The sequence below is a fragment of the Agelaius phoeniceus genome, chromosome 1, assembly GCF_051311805.1.
Source record: "Agelaius phoeniceus isolate bAgePho1 chromosome 1, bAgePho1.hap1, whole genome shotgun sequence".
NCBI lineage: Eukaryota > Metazoa > Chordata > Aves > Passeriformes > Icteridae > Agelaius > Agelaius phoeniceus.
Window position 1 is genome coordinate 56,577,863 of NC_135265.1, and position 18,509 is coordinate 56,596,371.

At 40.6% G+C, this 18,509-nt stretch overlaps 1 protein-coding gene across 1 annotated transcript in view; it reads left to right on the forward strand.

Moving 5' to 3' along the window:
- PDE1C (phosphodiesterase 1C) overlaps nucleotides 1–18,509 on the forward strand; it is a 274,035-nt gene that overhangs the window by 122,205 nt on the left and 133,321 nt on the right. The window lies entirely within an intron of this gene.

The following is an 18,509-nucleotide window of genomic DNA, read 5'->3' on the forward strand; positions in this document are numbered from 1 at the left end:
GCTACTGACTGCAAGAATTGTATGATCCACACCCCAGAACAGAGACAGTCCTGTAATTTACATCTTGTGGTTTTGTGAAAGAAGTCATTGGTATTGGAGCATCTGGTTAAGCCCTGCAAAATGCAACAGCATGTTGATTTTCATGGGAGTACTCAAGGAATGTTTAGGTGCAGAGACAAAGCTAGTTTACAAAAGCTGCTGAAACAAACTCATTGTAGGTCATGACTAAGTAGAGTGATGGAAAAAATTTGGACTACAAATGCTGAGTTATGTATGGATGAAGAACTGAGTTTGATTTCCTGGGAAGCCAGTCCAACACCTTTTGATAGGAGCTGTTCATGTTCTGAAAATCAATTAACTTGTTGCTGCTTTTTGTTAGTCTGGCTAAGCCGCACAAATAGTTGTACTTCAACTTTCAAATTGCAGTTGCAATTCTTTTTTTCTTTCACCTGGCAATACTGTGGATGTTTTCAGATCATGGTGACAAAGTCTCCTTCTGTAACTTTCTGCACTAATAAACAGTCACAGAAATGCAGAATGAAGTTGAAAGGGATCTCAGTGGGTCATCTGGCCCAACCTCCCTGCTCAAACAGGGTCATTGTAGAGTCATAACAAAGGATTGTGTCCAGATGGTTTTAATATCTTCTGCAAGGGAGACTCCACACCCTCTCTGGTCAATCTACTGCAGTGTGTGGTCACCTATAAAAAGAAGTTCTTCCTCATATGCTGGTGGAACTTCCTGTGCATCAGTTTCTGACCATTACCTCTAGTCTTGCTGCTTGTCACCACCGAGAAGAGCCTGGTCCAACTCTCTTCACACCTTCCCTTCACACCTTCCCTTGCTACTTAGACATTGATAATGTCCCCTCTCAATTGTCTCATCTTGAGGCTTATGTGGCCCATCTCCCTCAGCCTATCCTTGTAAGAGATGCTCCAGCCCCTTAATGGTCTTTGTTGGCTTGGACTTGTGGTTATCAAGTTTGCCTTGGTGTTCTGTAACCTTTGAGCCAGGGAAGATCTTTCTTCCAACATTTGTTACCCTGATTCTCCAGGGTCAGAGATCCCTGAAGGCTGTCTTTTCAGTGAGGTTGATCTGCCATTCCCTGTTACCAGGGTCCCCCCCTCCTTTTAGGAAGAGGCCCATGTTAGCCTTTCTTTTCCTCTTGTTATTGATGTATTTGAAGAATACTTCCTTGTTGCCCTTTGCATCCTTGGCCAGATTTAATTCCAGATGGGCCTTGGTTATTCTTGTCTTATTTCTACTTATTCTGAAAATCCCTCCATATCCCTTCTAAGTGGTCTGACCATGCTTCCACCTCCTGTGTGTCTCCTGTTTATACTTGAGTAATGACAGGAGTTCTTTATTCATTTATGTAGCTCTCTTGCCCCATTTATCTGATTTCTTGCCCATTGGGATGAATTGCTCTTGAGCACAGAGGAAGGGATCCTGGAATATCAACAAGCTCTCTTAAACTCCTCTTTCCTGCAGAGTCTGTTCCCATATAATTCTTCCTGGGAGATCCATGAAGAGACTCAAGTTTGTTGTCCTGAACTCCAAGGTGACAATTACCTGCTGCCCTGCTTCCTCTTTGCCCATTACTGAGCTTCACAGTCTCATGGTCACTACAGCCAAGGCTGCTCCCAACTTTCACATCTTCAGCAACTCCTTCCCTGTTTGTTTGTATAAAAGTCAAGCAGCACATCATTCCTTCTTGGATTCTCTATTACCTATGTCAAACAGTTGTCATCAATGCATTCCAGGAACCACTTAGACTGTTTGTGTTTTGCTGTGTTGTTTCTCTAGTGGGTAGTTAAGAGAACTTCACAAGAACCAATGCCTATTTCTTTAAAGCTGCTTCCAGCTGTCTGTAGAAGAACTTATCTACTTCATTCTCTTGCTCAAATGACCTGTAGCAAACACCCACAGCAATGTCACTATTACTAGTCTATTGGTAATGGAGAGGGGCGGGGAGACTGAGTGGTGGTCATCAGAATCTGAATTTGTTGTGGGCTACGTATGCTTATACTATTCTAGGAAGGCTAGTAATTTTTTACTACAACGATTGGGTTAATCATTACATAAACAAACTTATACATTTTGAAACATCTCTTGCTTTTAGAGTTGACTCAATCTTCTTCCCAATCTGATCCAATTTTCTTTTCCCATCAGTCAGTCTGATTTAATCTTCAAAGTTCTGTTTGTTCTTGCCAAGGTATCCTGATTATCAAATCTCTTATGCTAATCAGGTCCAGAGCACTCTCTGTCCTGTGTGCCTCAATACTAGTCTGATGATTTATTCTAATCTGTAAACTCTCAACTTGCTTATCATCCACCCCAAGACAGAGCTTGATACAGTGTAAGTGTTGCACATAGAAAGTCTCCCTGGTCTGTCTCTCCTAAACAGTGTGTAGCCCTTCATTTCAACATTCCAATTATGTGAGCTATCCCACCACACCTCCATTATCAAAATTATATCAATGCTCTGTAACTGCACACAGATCTCAAGCTCCTCCTGTTTGTTCCCCATATTGCATGTGCATGTGTACAGGCACTTTATAAAAGTATTTGATTGTATCAATATCCCAGCAGGTGTGAAAAGGGATGCCCCATAGTCCCTGTGCCCAATGTTGGTTATGTCTTTGGCCACTAGTGCTTGATTAAGATAGTGATTTTTAAACTTCCTTTTGCTACTAGCATGGTTAATATAGTTCTTCCCTTCCCAAACCTTACGTCTGTTGAACCTGGCTGTGCCTCTGCAGCTTGCTGGTCGTGTGTCCCCTATACCCTGATTCTTCAGACTATGCTGTATTCTGCAATTTGATGACCAGCTACTCTCCCAGGAGGTGCCTCCCCAGGAGCTGTGTTTGCTTCTATGTGCTCCCTGCCATTCGCAGCCTGTGTACTCATCGCTTAGGTCCTGTTCTGCCGGCCAGTTCTTGTCTTTTCTTGTTTCGTGCTGTCTCGTGGCTGGTCGTAGCTAAATTCTTTCACTACTTGGTGTACTCAGTTTCTGAGTTTCATCTCACTGCAGGCTGTGATTCACAGGAGGGTGTTCTTCTGCAATCAGAATTTCTTTCGCTGCAGACTGCTCACTTGCAACTTTGTGTATTCTGTTCTCAAGTCCTGTCATGGCTTGGCCCATGTTGTTTTTCGTGGTAGGCTTGGCCGTCACCTCCCATGATCACGTCGGGGTCACCAGAGATTGGAATAAATTGGGTGATACTCCATTTCTTCATACAGGAAAAAGCCCATTCTTTATTCATATAACTCATTTTTATACAGTTTTACAGACCTCATGTGTGGCTCCAGTTGGTTAGTAGTTTTCTTGCCAATTACTCTATTGGTTAGTAAAAGGTATTTTACTTGTCCATCAAACCTCTTTATTCTTAAATTGTTTACATATTTTCTTCCCTGATTCTCATGGGCTAGATCTAGTGTTTTTGCAGGTGCTAGTTGTTTTTTACCTAGGAATAGACTGTTATCTTAATGAACTATTCATACCAGGATTGTTTTCGCATGGGAACTTGCAAAGTGCTTGCTGTGCTTAGAAGAAGTCGCAGGCTAACTACTGATCTAACAGACCAGGCCTGATTATATGTGGCCTTTCTTTAATAATTTTTCTAGTTCACTGCAACTGCATAGCACTTCAATAGGCCTGTGATTATGCCCTGGATTTACATAGTTTGAGAGTGAATGAGAGACTTGCTTGGTAATACAACTGGTAAAATTCCATTTCCTAAAGAAATGGGGCAAATGATGTAAACAAAATCATGGCTACCTTTTTCAGATGCAGACTTTGTGATGTATATATGTAACTGCCCATTCTTAATTTCAAAAATTTTTTTGTTATAATAAGAGCAGACCATATAACATTCACCCATCTCTTCATCCAGCTGTTTGTTGAAAGGATGTAATTATAAGAGCATGTTTCTTCAAACCATCATATGCAACACTTATTCATCAGAAGCTTACAATCTGAATTAGGAATACACTAGTCAGGCATCAGGTTTTATGAGCATATGACAGGTTTGTCTCTGTGAAAGGATTTCCACTTCAGAAATGAATGTAGGAACATTGATGAAAGCATGAACTCAATAGGAAAAAAAAAAAAACCCTATTATTTCTGCTTTGAACTAAAATTTGATTAGAACTAATATTATTGATGTTTACAAATGACAAGTATTTTCAGTGGATTAAGAAATGGAACTCATGTTTTGGTCAGTAGTACAAAGAGATGTCTTCCAAAGGCCCTCTTGGCAATCCTCCTTCAGACCCTTTCTAATAGCTTTATTTTTTTTATATTGCAGTGCCTAAAACTGAATCACTTGTCACTCTGTGTAGCTGAAGTATATTTGCAAATTGGGTTTTACTAAACAAGCAAACTTCTTATAGACACTATAGAGACAATATAGAGTATCAGGACAAATTATTTGAATGTTTTTATGTAATGGGGTGTAGAAAATCTGTCTGTGAATACAGGTTTGTAGTCAAAGAAGCGAAGGAAGGAATGAGTGGACAGTACTGGGAAAACAAAAGGGGATTATAGGGCTATTCAGCTTTGTTTCATGTTATGAAAAAGTCCAGGTTGCAATTAAGACTGCTGAGTGGTTTATAGAAAATCACCTTGATGACTTAAGCAGTTTCCCACCTTATATCTATATCACATGAGGAGTACAAAGGTATGATGCTTTTCCTAGATGAGGAAATGATGGGTTCAGTGCATCTTATATATTTTCTTACTGTGTTTTTAGAAGTCTTTAAGGGCACTCTGCAATGCAAAGAGAAACAAAGAACTGTTGGCTGGCTAATTCATAAAGACTTAATGTGCTCTGTCTGCTCCAATTGCTTGCAACTTGTTAGCTAATATCTATATATTTTCATTCTAGTATTTGAAAACTATTTCGTTTCAAATTATATCTGTAGCATTACCAGATCTGTTCAGTCTGTGTTGGACATGGATTTCAACACAGGATGTTAAGGAGACACTGGCCCAATTTTTTCTGGGAAAGGCCAGAAACTTCTATTTCCAAGAATACCTTTTCTACAAGTGTAATGACCACCACCTTTTCACAAAGCGAAAGAATGACAAAGTAAATAAGTGATTAAAAACTATTAAGTTTTTATCAAAAGCTGTTGATTAAAAACTGTTAAGGCTAGGAGTGATTAATTTTTAAAAACTGGTGTATGGAATAATAATCCCAATATTACCGGGTGGGATGTGCCTGGGCTCGTCTGACCCTTACTGCTGGGCCAAAGGCGGCAGCTGTGGTGTTTCACCTCAGAGATACCTTTGGCCGGCTGTATGCTGCAGCTAGGCACTTGGAACAAATCCAGGCATAGTAGAAACTCAGTTTACCTCTGGTGGAAAAGGTCCAGGTGACGGTGAAGAGAAAGAGGAGAAGATTCTGTCGTAGAGTTTTAATCCAGAGTTTTATTCCAGGATGACAGACCTCTGAATCTTGTAACAGCTCCCAGCAGAATCCAGACCGCATGGTCCCATCTCCTTTTAAGCCCGGGGACAGGGGGAGGGGAAAGGAGAGGTTGGCACACCTGGGGGTTGGGATAGGTGAAACAGGAAATGGCATCACACTGCAACATTGGTGTTCTTGAAATGGAGCTTTTAGAAGGAGAAATGTGCTACAGATATTTGTTCAGGTCCAAATGCAGTTCTATATGCAGACTGTATGAGAGACACACATGGCAGTTTTCTCTCACAACACATATGCATGGTGAGAAAGCTTCCAGGGAATAATCTTTTCAGAAATGTTTGCATTATACATTTACAGTTATCAGTGAAACTAATGGTTGTGAATGAAGAATCCATGAAGCTGATTTACTTTTTGCCCTTCAAATAAATTGTGTTCCTTCACACTGATTATTTCTAAGACATGCTAGAGCATGCTTTGTAGACAGCACACAGCCAGTTTTGTCGTGTATGAATGGAGTTTGGTGGCTACACAGAATCTCTAATTGCTTAAAATTATCCTCAGTGAACCAGTTTAACTTGTGTCACAGAACACATGAAGAGTCTTGGAAGGATCTGGTAGTATTATGCCAGAATCCTGTTGAAATGATAGAGATATAATGAAAAGGGAAAAATAACCCAGGCAACTGAGTAGATTATAAAATACACTGACTGTATTTTATAGGTCTTCTGTATATATGTCTTCAAAGGATCAAACAGCTCCTCAACTTAAACTGAGTGCCCTGAATGGAAATATGTGCTTGTTTATACTTGCAATGGTTCTGTTTTTTCAAACAGAAACATTATGTCTGAATCATTGCAGAGAATAATAAGCTACAGACCCTGCTAAAGGAAGTTATGTTTGCCCTTTCTGGAAAAATACATTTGTAAAAAGGTATTGCAGTTTGGATGGCATGACCCTGACTTAAAAGTCATATTTCTCCTTTGCTTTGTTTGATATGTTTATCATTGTGGTTCTCCTATTTTATAGTTTGAGTATAATCAACACCAGGCTTAGAGATTTGTGCATGTGGAAAATGATGCTGTAAAAAGCCAGTATCCACAAAGAGGACACAGGAGTCCTACAACTTAATTTGAGTAAAGGAGAGAGTCCACTAGGCAATAACCCCATGGGGTCTCTCTGGAATTTTTGGAGGATGCAGCCTCCTCTTATCCTAAGCTCCCAGCTGCATGTTGCCCTCTTCCTTTACCCATTGGCTGAGGTACTAGGAAGGTACAGACTTTCTGAACTGCCTACTAAGTGTTCCCCCTTGAACATGTATCACACCCTCATCATGCACTTTGTGACCATTAAAATTATCTTTAAGCCCATCCTGGGCAGAGAAGTTAATATCCATAAATCTATTCAGCCTGTGTATTTTCCCCAAAGTTCAGAAGTTCAGAGTGTGCTTGGATCTTGGGGGGCTTAATGTTCATTAAGACCCCCACACCCATTCTCCAGAACCTGATTGGTCCTTTCAGATCTAGTTGTTTGTGAAGACATTAGCACCCATTTCTCCTATCAATTCATACATTTCCCATTTAGGCTTTTGAGCTGATTGTTAAATGCCTGGTTCATGTTAACTGTGTGCAGCCAGCTGTTAGACTAGCATTTTTGGGACTGCGGATCACTGTTGAAGAACACAGCTAGTGCAATTAGCTCAGTGTGCAAGTAGCAGGTTGTGCCCTGGGTAGTGGGAAATGGCAAGAGTCCCTGGCAATGAGCTATGAACTAGTGCTGGCCCTTTGCCTAACAAAGGGCATGGGAAACTGTTGCACTAGATGGCCAGCTTACCTGGAGGCTCTGTAGAACCCAATGAAAAATGAGAAGACCCCAGACCAAATAATATCATTCAACCAAGGTATATGTACATGTTCAGGGTGAAAAGAGAGTGTAAGGGATGAGTTCACAGACTGTAAGGGTACAAATCCTTGGGATTCTTTTGTTTGTGGTCTGTCCCTGAAGGCACCCAGACTGAGGTGTTACTGTATTTCTGCTCCACAGTTAAATTACTTAAAGATAGAAGACAAATGAGACTGCTACAGGAAACCTGAAGTCAAGCTGTTCAGGTAAACCTGTCTGACTGCTTGAGAGTGGTGTGTGTAGGGAGTCAAGAGGTGCACCTGTCAGTTCACTGGAGCCACCTGTTGTGAAAAGACTTCTGTCACAGCAATGAAAGTCTTGTGTGGTGTGAGTGTGCCTCCCAGGTGGCTCCCAAATGATCAGATGTGAAAGTTTCCTTAACATCTTACCTCTTTCTTTCTGTCCACCCCTTCCCCCCTGCCCGCCCCCAGCCCCCCGTCTCTCCCTCCTATTTAGAGTGGACAGGAAGTCTACAAGCATGAGAGCTCCCATACCATGTACATGACAATTCAAATCCCAACAGAAAACCTGTATCTTAGGCTCTCACTCTGGCCTTATGCTGGATCTTGGTTGCAAAATAAACCTCCATGATACGCTGGTGTTGTTCCTATGTCTGAGACTTAAACATAGGACAAACCACTCGTGTTTCCTCAGACAAACAGCCAGGTTGTATTGTCCAGAACTTTCTTTCATAGCCAGTTCAAAACTCCTGGGTCAAGACAGCTCATTAGTCTATCTGTGGGCTCCCAGACTCTGAACCAATAAAATGCCTGCATCCTAGGAGAGCTCCCATTGGTTGTGAGCCTCTGTCAGCCCAGAGGCTAATTCATGGAGCTGAGCTGGACTTCTTATTTATAACTGGATTAATGCCAACTACAGATCAGCTTGCAATGCAACAGCTCCACATAAAGGATATTTTCCATCTGAATCATGAAACAGATATCCAAATGAAGGCTGGGATGCTGAGGTATAGGGATGGAGCCAAGGCTGGAAGTGAGACTGGACTAGGATGCTACTATGAAAACCTGCCTGTCTTAGGAATGTCTTTGACTGTTCTCAGCTTTTCTGAACATTGTATGTCTCACACACATTAGATGTTTTATCTCTCACTTTTCAGTTAACCCAGTATAGGTCCTGAGTAAATTATCTCAGAGAGATAATTGGTGAAAGAAGAGTAGCTTTCAGGGTGGAGTCATATGCAACTAATACAAGTGCAACTAATACATTTTCCTAGTTACAGGAGCATTGTACCCTGTTTATGTAATTTCTGATGAACTGTGTAATGATGGACCATTTGCAGTAGCTGCCTAGTGCACACCCAAAACCTCAGGCCACAAGCTGGATGTCAACTGAGATAAGGATAAGAGGCAAATCCTTTGAGGCAGAGAAATGTTTCTTTTTCTTCACACAAATAACTTAGCTGTGATATCTCCCTTCTGGGCAAGCACTGGCACATTCACACCCAGCCTGTGTGGTCCTCTCTGCTCACGGGTGTTTCAATCCAGTCTAAACACAGAAGAACAAAGAAAACTAAGTCCCTGTGAATAAAACAGGTCAAACCCAGAAAAGTTTGAAATATACCTCAAAACTTGATTAAAACTTTGTGACTTTTCAGTACTCTGCCATAATTCAAAACAGTCTCACAGCAGCTGAAACAAGGCACAATGTTGTTTTCAAGCTTTTTCTCCCACTTCAGCTGCAGCCTGTTTCTAGTTTATTACTTCTGACTACATTGGAGTACATTAATAATTCTTTTATTATAATCATATTGGTTTAAAAGGACCTTCTGTCAGGGGGAAAAAAAATTGGTTTTGGGACAGCCCTGTGAAAGGAAAGAGGGAAGGTAAATTGGAGCATACTGGCTGGGTGCTTAAGTTACTCACTTGACCTATAAGAAAATCAAGTTCAAATATCTTCACTAGGTTGCCATGTTGCCACTAAACTTTTCCAGTTCTTGTACAAAAATTGTCACATCAAGTGTGTATCAGTCTGAAATACAGACTGAATACTCTTCAGGTATACACAGTTAAATTTCTTCTGGAGTGCAGTGCCAATAACTGGCATATAATGGAAGCAATAAGCATAAAACTCACCTAGATACCCATTTGTGCTGGCAGAAATAATGGAATTGATTTTGTGAGGACTTTTTCAAATCACTAGCTAGCAAAATCCATTTTGTTGTTGGTTCTAGGCTTTCCCAGTCACCTAGTCACACACAGAATCACATAATAGAATCATAGAATGGCTTGGGTTTGAAGGGACCTTAAAGATCATCTACCCCTCTGCCGTGGCTGGGGACACCTTCCACTAGAACAGGTTGTTCAAAGCCTCATTCAACCTGGCCTTGAACACTTCCATGGAGGAGAATCCATAGCTTCTTTGGGCAACCTATTCTAATATCTCACCACTCTCACAGTAAAGAGTTTCCTCCTAACCTCTAATCTCCTCTCTTTTAGTTTAAAACTGTTCTCCCTCGTCCTATCACTATCAAGGATATGCTGAAGAGAGCCTGTCCAGGCTTTTGCCACATACTAATACCAATATACAGGAAAAAAATAGTCTGCTTTGATTGGCATTAGAGCTGTATATATATCTTGCAAAAGGATATGTCTTGCAAGTAGTTCACAGGTTAAAGAACTCTTAATTTGTGCCTTGCCTTTTGTCCCTTTTTGCATGGGAATGTTCATTGCAAAGAGAATTTGTGGAAGGACAAGCTTTTCTTAGTATGCAAAGATGGTCAGAAAGCAAGTGGATAATGGGACATAATATTTAAAAGATTGAAATAGTGGGTGTCCTGCCCTGTGATAATACCATTTTGTAGCAACTCTGTAAATATAGAGAGTAAATCAGCTGGAAGAGGATTCTACTGTCTGGTGGTAAAAAGCCCGAACGAAAAAAAAAAGAAAAACAACACCCAAACAAAAAACCCCAAAACAAAAAACAAAACAAAATTTAAAAACCCAACAAAACCAACCAAACCCAAAAGACCCCTGCATTTGTCCTGGTTTAGGGCAGTTTTGGAAGGAAACCTCCAAATGTTTTCCTCTACAATGCAAATTCAGGTGGCCCCTCCCCTAGCTGGTTTGGGAAAAGATTTCCTTGGAGAAAAGTGTAAAAAACCTGTTTATTTCACAGAAAAAGCATTCACTAGCACAGAAAATGAACAACATTAAAGACCAAAACTTCTCACCGCTCTGAAGAGATGACAAACTCAGGCTGTACCTCAGCTCACTCAGTCTGTTATCAGTTCCTCCGGCACTAGGAAATGCCATGGCCCAGGCCAGGCCTGGTGGGCCACCGGTGTGAGCTGCTGGTGCTCTTCTGGGTTTTCAGTCCAGAGCGGGTTTAAACAGTTCCAAGAAAAAGAAAAACCACAGTCCAGGGAACTTCTCTGCCTCAGCTAGCTAAAAACTAACTAAAGAGAGAGAGAGAGAGAGAGAGAGCAAAGGAGAGCTCTTTCTGACTGTCAGTACTGCAGACAACACAGTCTAGGAGCAGGATCTGGGGAAGCAAGTGCAGTTTCTGATAAAAAACTCTGAGCTTCTTTTTTCCCCTCTCTTCACTCTCAGAACCAGTTTTAGAAGTGCAAAACTTATTTCTGGGCTGAACAGACAAATGCGGATACAAGCATCATAAAGTTGTCCCAAGACTTCCCCCCTGCAAAAAATCCAAACAAAAAACCACCAACCCCCCACCACTTCCAAAAACCAGAGAAAATTTCATTTCAAGATGAGAGAAATCAGAGTAGATATTTCTGTGTCAAAAAGTGCTGTAAGAAAGCCAAATTAATGCAGAAGTGAATGAGAAACAGCAAGATTATATTGAATGGACATTAATTTTACATTAAGGCATACAGAACCACAGTGTGAGATTGAAATGATACAGTTTTTTAAAACCTTTTAAGGTGATGGAGGATACTCTTTTATTTAAAAAAAAAATCTGTCAGAGTAAGACTAATGTTTGTATTTTATTTCCCTTTTCAGAACACAGGATTATTAGAGAAAATTAGCTCCTCTTCAGCAATTGTGCATGTAATAATTTGTTGTCATTCAGATATGAATTTGATTCAGCTGAGTGATTTTTAAAGAACGTGTGAGTGAATTCCAAAGGGAAATCTATTTCTCCAGACTGATCTAAAAAATATGTTGGTTTTTTTTCAGTTGGAGAAAGGGGGAAGAGTTGGTGAGAAAAAAGGTTGGCACCCTGTTGAAAATCACGAATGATCCTACACTATTTTGATTTAATTTTAGAGCCTGCAAACATTTTCATTAAAAACCTGTTGAAAGAAAGAAACAGGGTTGAATATCTCATGTATCTCATTATCCAGTGATGGTTGGTAGAAGGATGAAATGAAAAGAGAGCAAACTAAGGCCAAAGGAAGAAGAGGTTTTTAGACAAGATGAAAAGGAAAAGTGATGGTTTTGAACATTTAACTAGTTTTTCTCATAGGTAGTAGGTTTCTGGATGTTTAAGATGAATTTGCAGCCATTACAGCTTGATGGATTGTTTTACAAAGTATGTGAAAATTTCAAAGCTAGTAACTTCGGAAAATGACCATGAAAATATTTTTTTATGTTTCTAATATGCTGTGGCTTTGAGTGAGACTGAGTTTGTCTCATTCAGGCTCCCTGCCACCTTAATATTTGAGTATTGCTACCTCTGCGTAAAGGAGCTTCACGCAGAGTGGGGCATTTTGCAAACACAGCAGAATGGCCAAACCTGGCTCTTGCCATTTACATGCTTTCGTTTCTGTTTAGGGTTTTGATGTATGATTCTGTTAGGTTCTCATTGCCTCCAATCCAAATTGTGTCACAGCATAGTCTTTGGGAAGAGAAGTTACTCAACCTATTTTTTGTATGAACTGTCATTAGATGCTTGTAATCAGATTGCATCTACTTTGAAAGAAGGATTATGAAGAAGAATTTTGCACAGTGAAAGGTGGATAGGTATGCAGATATTCTAGTAATTTTCTGCTTTGGTGCGTATCATGAAATATTTACCTAACAGTCTCAATATTGAGAGAGGAGAGTACTAAAATAGAAGACAAGTATTTTAGTGATATTTTGTTGTACTTATCTGGACAAAATACCATACCTAACTGCAATATTAATGACCTGTGCAGTAACAAGCAGAGTCTGGAGGGAGAGGTAGTATATTTTAATGGACAAAAAGGTGACAGAAAATTAGAAGCCTTTGGAAAATCAAGTCTACTGTCAAGTACATTACTCTCCTCTTACCTTTTCATCTATCAATTACAGCTGCAAAAACATTACTTCCATAATCCAGAATAATCAGGTAGTAGAGGAGTAGACTACTTCTTTTTTGCATGGAAGGAGTTACTAGGTAGAGCAGCAGGGCCTGGAGCTGCTGATTATTCTCTTCAGCTACTTGAGAATAATCAGTATGACAGACCTACTTGAGTCTGTCATGTCCTTTTGTGCTCATGGTTCTGAGATCAAGTTGGACATACAGTGTCTGATAACAGATGGACAGCTGAAGGAGTAGTCTTTGAGACTATTTCAGCCCTCTCTGAGGGAAATGGATTCTTTATCTCAGGACACTTTTTTTTACATGATTGCCCACATATTGTAAGGAACCCCTCCAAATTAAACGGTTAAGGGGAAAATAGATGCATGTTTGAAAGGTTTGGAGAGAGGGCTAGGATCCAGGAAAAGCTCATCCGTCAACTATGAAATTAACTTCTTCTGCTCTTCTTGTCTTCTCCTCAAAATTGGAGAAGAGTTGGTAGGCAATCTCGGTGTTTGCTTGTAGAGAATGACATATTGGGAGCCAGGTAGTGCATAGATGTGTATGTGCAATTTTCACACATCCACTCTGTAGAATTTCTCAGCTAAATTTGGAGTTTTTTCTCAAACCCTGAAATTTTAAAACTTTTAAGTGTTTCTAAAGAAAAAATAGTTTAAATATAAGTTTTCATAAATGTACTAGACTAGATGATTTTTTTAAAACTTTCATGCATTTTGTGGGCAGAAATTATGAGCATGTTGAGGAGAGAAAGGGAAAAACAAATAAATAATCTTTCTGCTCAAGTCAGTTTTACAAAATATGCATGTGACTAATTTTAGTGTTGCCTCAACATTCAATTTGTGTTCTGTTGGGCTAGAGGTCTTTAAAAATTACTTCTAAGGCCTCTCCAGCTTGTCTAGCACTGTCACAGCTGGACAAGGCACTGACATGGCTGGCTCAGGAAAAGGGCAAGGATGGAAAAAGGGTAATAGAAGTGGCTGCATGTATACAGTTTTCAGGCCACTTGGTGAGCCTGTCCTGTATACATATGCTGCAGTTTCATGTTAATGTTCAGTGAAGTGAAATTTAGAGACATACCATGCCTCACTCTTCTTCAGAGTTTTGCAGCTTAAAGTCTCTGTTGAGATGGACATGACACGACACTCCCTAGTTCATGCGGCAACAGAAAATTTTTATTGAGTGCAGTTCCTTTTTATATGGTTTTCAAAAACCTGGCTGAATTTGGTTACTACTCAGCTCACTGGTCAATAGCTGCCTGTGTACATGCTTGCCAGGGATTGGCTGGCGTTGTTTGAATTTAAATCTCCCAGCTTTCCTATGCTTTTCTATATTTCTGAGGGTGATTTTGTTTGTGACTCACTCTCATACACAACAAGACAGCTATTACTTTCAAATACAATTTCAGATGTTACTGGCCAGCCCCGGATATTTTTGGGTATCCCTCAACCCAGCTGTGTTGTCCAACTCCAGATTCTCTTGGGCATATCCTCAATCCAGCGGATTTTTGCTTAACCCTGGATGCTCTTGGGCATATTAATCCCTCAACCCAGCAAGTTTTATCCTAGATGCTCTTGGGCATTTTTATCCCTCAACCCAGCAGAATTTTTAGGGGCCCCCCTCCACTTTTTCTTTTTTTTCCCCACTTTCCCAGTAGATTGTGCTAGGAAAACCCTTGGTTCCCTCTCTCCAAGGGGTCCCACCCCTTCCCTGAGACTCAGTCCCAGTTTCCCTGGGAGGGATTCTCTCACTCTTTTAGCACTCGCTTCGTCTCTTTACTGCCTGTTTTCTTCTCGCGAAAAGACGGAACTGACATGGAGAGACTCCTGCACTCACTTAGCAGCCTGCCTCATATTCACACACTTTCAGCCCCCCTCCCCTGTACCTCCCCCACCCAAAAAGAAAGATACTTACAATCCTTTTTCCAGGTCTTCATGAACGCTTTAGTCTTAGGGGGCCAATTACTGTGGTTTTAGGGAGCCATTTCCCTTTTCTTTGTTTTATTGTCTCTTTTTGTCTTGTTGGAATCTGCGTCTGCCAAGCATGCTAGAAGAAACAGAACGAAGCTGCCAGACTTGGCAGGGCACGCCTTCCTCCCTCAGCAGCAGGGTGTTATTTCCCAGGTTTCAGCACCAAATTGTGAAAAATGCCAATTGCTTGGTTTAAAATTTTAAAAGTAATAAAATAGTTATGAAATAGTTATAAAAAATTAGAGAAATAAGGATTTGGACAATCAGAGTTAGGACAATAAAGGACAATAAAAGCAAAGAATTACAGATTCTGGGTGCATTCTGCCAAGTAAAAGCACACCTCTCTAACAAAGGGTTAACCCTTAAAAGCAATAGCCTGTTTCATACTCATATATCTCATACATGATGCAAATATTTTTTCAAACAAAGGGTGTCTTCTGGTTATTGTCAACATCCCCCCTTCATCTTGTAAATCAGTGTTTGGGTCCTCGAAGTTTGGTTCTTCCTGATAAGGAGGCAATATTTCTTCTTTTGGAGTCTGATGTCTTGGTGTCTTAGTGTCATGTTGCTGTTATCTCTGTGCAAAGAATTTCTTGATTATCTTATCCATTCCTTGAGCTAGTTAGTATCTTAAATCACATAGCTTCTATTTTAATGTTATGTTATAGCCTAAAACTATATTTACCACACTACTTTAAAAGGATTAATACAGTACTACAAATTAATGCAACATAACTTTCCAATATAACACATATTGTATTCCTTTTAATATTTGTGAAGAGCCAATCATTTTTCATATTGGCTATGCATGTGCCAATAGGTGGATGGTGTAAAGTATTAATAAATATGGTGTTTTGGTTTGAAAGTCAGATGTCTGCTAAGGAAGGCAGAAGCCTCCCTTGGAATGGAAAACATAAACCCCTTACCTCCAAATTATTATAATTTTGAAATTAAGGAGCTTTCAGGCAAAGATATGAGAATAGGAATAACAATTCTTTTCTGTTTATTATGTATAATAAAGCAAATAAGAACAATTATGGCATTAACAACAAACAGAACCACAAACCCAGTGACAGCTTTCTCAGCTGCAGGCACTTTCTCCTTTGGTGCAGTTACAGCCACAGCCCTGCAGGGGCGCTGGTGGCTCCCAGTAGGCAGGGCAGGTGCGATGATTCCCTCGCAGCTGCAGGAGGCGCTGTGGTGTGAGGTCAGGGAGCACGTGGTAATGGCGGCTTGTCCCAGATGAGAAGGGGTGGAAGAGAGGCTTTGCTTTGCAAACCCCTGGGGCAGCTGATCTCAGTGCCCGAACAAAATTCTTGGAAGCAGCAAGCTGGGACGTCAGGATGTTTCAGCAGGCAGGCGGTGTGAGCCTACAGTGCAGCAAAAAACTTGGAGCAGTGCTGCAGATGCGGTGGGGGCAGGGCAGCAGCAGCTCAGCTTCTAGCAGGGCAGGGAGAGATGAACTCAGGATCCTGGGCACCCAAGCAGATGGTGATAGGTCTCTTTTTTTGGTGGGGTAAGTGTTAATAAGGTCCCAGTTCAGCGGCTGCTCTCACAAGCAGAGGCTCACCCATGGCAGAAGAAGCAGGCAGCAGCAGCGAATTCCCTTCCCCATGTAGCAAGTCCTCCTCTGAAGCTGAGGAGAGAGAGAGAGAGAGAGAGAGAGAGCCAGCAGCTGCTCCAGTCCCATCTTTTATCAGCCAAATTCTTGTGGTATCTCTGCCCTTCGGAGGGAAACTCCCAGATAAGAGAAGTGCAACCAGATGCCCGCCTTCCCTGAGCTTCACCACTTCTTTTGTTTTTCTTAAGCCATTATTGTTTCCTAGCAACTTACGGGGGGAATAAATTCTATAAGTAAAAAGGAACAAAAGGAGAGAACCCTAACCCACAACACATGGCATTGCAGAGAGGGCACAGACCAGGAGTGCTGTGCTGAGCAGATGTCAGTGGGAAGGTTAGGACCACAGCTCACCATTCTCTCCTTGGCATTAGTCTTTTGTGCCCAGAGTCTTCCCATCACACCTGACCACAGCTCATTCTTCTGAGACATGGATATAAACACATGCAGCTTGGAAAGCTAGCTAGTCATCAGTCATGTTTGTTGAAGAGTAGACCTGCTGTAGAGTAGACCTCCTTTTCATGTTGGTGAAAAGCTGCACTGTTGTGATGGTCTTTTTGTTGCCTGCTGTTTACCTAAAAGGTTGTTGTGTCTGTGTCTTCAACCCCTGTCTCCAGTATTCCAGTATTCTACAAGGCACATGTGGTAGCTGGCTGTTGTTTGGGTGCATCTGACTTTACCACAGATAATAGTAGTTGTTACAGTTGGGGAAGTAACAACAGCTGTGCTTATAATAATCAGTATCACTGCAAATCTATTAGATGCTTTCTAGTGTGGATTCTGCCCTAGAGGCCCAAGAGGGAAAAAGGCCTACCTAGGTTCAGAGTAGTGACAGGCTCATGTCACCTTAGGTACAAAATTTTCCTTTCTTAATTTGATTCTCTATTTTTCTCAGTTTTGCTTTCAGACAAGAGTACATGTTCATTAGCCATGCTGTCAGTTAACAATACTGATATGCAAATATCTTAATAGATAGTGTTTTCTGGAATTGTGAAAATTATGCTCCCTGGGAAAAAACATAATCGTTCTGAACATGGGCTTAGTCCTTCTGTATTCTGAATCATCATGCAAAGCAATATATGCTGTTATAAACTCGTTTGTCTATAGTGTATTGAGGAAAAAAAGGATATTGAAAAGCTTCTGAATAATCTTAGCATATACTCCTCATTACACATTTAAATGTGTCTTGTAGTGGGATTTAATCCATGCTTTCCCCTCTTTTCTCAACTTTTGGAATGTGATGTAGCAAAAGAGACAGATTTTTTCAAACAAATTCTTTGTAAATTGCACATTACAGCATATCCTGAAAATTGACTTGCATTTCCTTTGATGGGATGTTTATGTTATGTTTTGTCAACATTATGATGTATTCTTCCATGCTTTATTCAGGCTAGATGTTTTTACATCTCTTAGCTTATTTTGTTACAGTGAATGTTTCTCAAATTTATTTCCTATTATTTTCTGAAGAACAAAGATGCTCTTGGACTATTCACTACAGCTTATAACATCAAAAGATCAAAAATACTTCTGCTGAGTTAAATTTGTTACATTTTATGAATCCTCCTTTCTCACATAAATAGTGTTATGATTACAGATCTGTTTCTCCACCTTTGCTGTTGCTGTTGCTTTGCTGTTCCTCTTTTTAATTGTCCATACCAAAAAATTCACAGAGCCTGTGAAAGATTAAAGAATAATCTTTAGGAATAAATGTTGTGCAGCTGTGAACATTTAATGCTTAGAAGAGTCTTAAGGCTTGCTATTTAGACAAATGGTATTCTGAAAGCAACCACTTCTTTTTGCCAGCACTCACTTCTGGGAGGTATGAAATAGCACTCTGATGCTGCTGGGGTCAGCCTTTATGGTGACATGTGCCTGCCAATTATCCCAGCATCATTAGGCACAGAACCGTGTTTCCCACATGTTCAGATCACGCAATTAGCTTGCTTATGTGAAACAGAATTGCAGCATAGCAAACAAGAGTCAGAGGCTAGGTGTAGCTTGTCCAGCCAACTTTCATTTTGACAAGAAATAGCAGCTATGCTGATGGTAGCTGCCACAACTAGAAGTGGAAGCTCCTCTCACTGTGTTGGTCTATGTGTCCCAGATGTCACCATCATATTTTCTGGAAAAATTCCTTCACTAGGATTTCTCTCCTGGAAAGCTGAGAAGCCTCAGAGAAAAAGGAAAACAATAACAATCTGATTCACTTCTGTGTTTTGCTGCTTTGGAATGTGGTTGGAGATTGTTTATCCAACATGTGAATTGTTTTGGCTTAATGACAATCATGGTCAGGCTGTGTCGGGACTCTGGAAGGAGTCACGAGTTTT